The sequence below is a fragment of the Argentina anserina genome, unplaced genomic scaffold (assembly GCF_933775445.1).
Source record: "Argentina anserina unplaced genomic scaffold, drPotAnse1.1, whole genome shotgun sequence".
Lineage (NCBI taxonomy): Eukaryota > Viridiplantae > Streptophyta > Magnoliopsida > Rosales > Rosaceae > Argentina > Argentina anserina.
Window position 1 is genome coordinate 174,008 of NW_026089473.1, and position 2,838 is coordinate 176,845.

Below are 2,838 nucleotides of genomic sequence, written 5' to 3' on the forward strand. Positions count from 1 at the left end.
TTCATTTCTCGTTTGAGTATCTTTCTGTAAGGCTTCTGATGCCAGTTTCTATTGTATTTGAGAGTTTTGCAAGTGTGGGAGTGTGTTTCTTTCAAACTGAGTATCTTTACATCGTTTGCGTATATTTACTATTCCAATTGTGTATCTTTTCATTTCTCGTTTGAGTATCTTTCTGTAAGGCTTCTGATGCGAGTTTCTATTGTATTTGAGAGTTTTGCAAGTGTGGGATTGTGTTTCTTTCAAACTGAGTATCTTTACATCGTTTGCGTATCTTTACTATTCCAATTGTGTATCTTTACATCGTTTGCGTATCTTTTCTATCCCAATTGTGTATCTTTACATCGTTTGCGTATCTTTACTATTCCAATTGTGTATCTTTTCATTTCTCGTTTAAGTATCTTTCTGTAAGGCTTCTGATGCGAGTTTCTATTGTATTTGAGAGTTTTGCAAGTGTGGGAGTGTGTTTCTTTCAAACTGAGTATCTTTACATCGTTTGCGTATATTTACTATTCCAATTGTGTATCTTTTCATTTCTCGTTTGAGTATCTTTCTGTAAGGCTTCTGATGCGAGTTTCTATTGTATTTGAGAGTTTTGCAAGTGTGGGATTGTGTTTCTTTCAAACTGAGTATCTTTACATCGTTTGCGTATCTTTACTATTCCAATTGTGTATCTTTACATCGTTTGCGTATCTTTTCTATCCCAATTGTGTATCTTTACATCGTTTGCGTATCTTTACTATTCCAATTGTGTATCTTTTCATTTCTCGTTTAAGTATCTTTCTGTAAGGCTTCTGATGCGAGTTTCTATTGTATTTGAGAGTTTTGCAAGTGTGGGAGTGTGTTTCTTTCAAACTGAGTATCTTTACATCGTTTGCGTATCTTTACTATTCCAATTGTGTATCTTTTCATTTCTCGTTTGAGTATCTTTCTGTAAGGCTTTCTGATGCGAGTTTCTATTGAATTTGAGAGTTTTGCAAGTGTGGGAGTGTGTTTCTTTCAAACTGAGTATCTTTACATCGTTTGCGTATCTTTACTATTCCAATTGTGTATCTTTACATCGTTTGCGTATCTTTACTATTCCAATTGTGTATCTTTTCATTTCTCGTTTGAGTATCTTTCTGTAAGGCTTCTGATGTGAGTTTTTATTGTATTTGAGAGTTTTGCAAGTGTGGGAGTGTGTTTCTTTCAAACTGAGTATCTTTACATCGTTTGCGTATCTTTACTATTCCAATTGTGTATCTTTACATCGTATGCGTATATTTACTATTCCAATTGTGTATCTTTTCATTTCTCGTTTGAGTATCTTTCTGTAAGGCTTCTGATGCGAGTTTCTATTGTATTTGAGAGTTTTGCAAGTGTGGGAGTGTGTTTCTTTCAAACTGAGTATCTTTACATCGTTTGCATATCTTTACTATTCCAATTGTGTATCTGTACATCGTTTGCGTATCTTTACTATTCCAATTGTGTATCTTTTCATTTCTCATTTGAGTATCTTTCTGTAAGGCTTCTGATGCGAGTTTCTATTGTATTTGAGAGTTTTGCAAGTGTGGGATTGTGTTTCTTTCAAACTGAGTATCTTTACATCGTTTGCGTATCTTTACTATTCCAATTGTGTATCTTTACATCGTTTGCGTATCTTTACTATTCCAATTGTGTATCTTTTCATTTCTCGTTTGAGTATCTTTCTGTAAGGCTTTCTGATGCGAGTTTCTATTGAATTTGATAGTTTTGCAAGTGTGGGAGTGTGTTTCTTTCAAACTGAGTATCTTTACATCGTTTGCGTATCTTTACTATTCCAATTGTGTATCTTTACATCGTTTGTGTATCTTTACTATTCCAATTGTGTATCTTTTCATTTCTCATTTGAGTATCTTTCTGTAAGGCTTCTGATGCGAGTTTCTATTGTATTTGAGAGTTTTGCAAGTGTGGGATTGTGTTTCTTTCAAACTGAGTATCTTTACATCGTTTGCGTATCTTTACTATTCTAATTGTGTATCTTTTCATTTCTCGTTTGAGTATCTTTCTGTAAGACTTTCGGATGCGAGTTTCTTTTGAATTTGAGAGTTTTGCAAGTGTGGGAGTGTGTTTCTTTCAAACTGAGTATCTTTACATCGTTTGTGGATCTTTATTATTCCAATTGTGTATCTTTTCATTTCTCGTTTGAGTATCTTTCTGTAAGGCTTCTGATGCCAGTTTCTATTGTATTTGAGAGTTTTGCAAGTGTGGGAGTGTGTTTCTTTCAAACTGAGTATCTTTACATCGTTTGCGTATATTTACTATTCCAATTGTGTATCTTTTCATTTCTCGTTTGAGTATCTTTCTGTAAGGCTTCTGATGCGAGTTTCTATTGTATTTGAGAGTTTTGCAAGTGTGGGATTGTGTTTCTTTCAAACTGAGTATCTTTACATCGTTTGCGTATCTTTACTATTCTAATTGTGTATCTTTTCATTTCTCGTTTGAGTATCTTTCTGTAAGACTTTCGGATGCGAGTTTCTTTTGAATTTGAGAGTTTTGCAAGTGTGGGAGTGTGTTTCTTTCAAACTGATTATCTTTACATCGTTTGTGTATCTTTATTATTCCAATTGTGTATCTTTTCATTTCTCGTTTGAGTATCTTTCTGTAAGGCTTCTGATGCCAGTTTCTATTGTATTTGAGAGTTTTGCAAGTGTGGGAGTGTGTTTCTTTCAAACTGAGTATCTTTACATCGTTTGCGTATATTTACTATTCCAATTGTGTATCTTTTCATTTCTCGTTTGAGTATCTTTCTGTAAGGCTTCTGATGCGAGTTTCTATTGTATTTGAGAGTTTTGCAAGTGTGGGAGTGTGTTTCATTCAAAC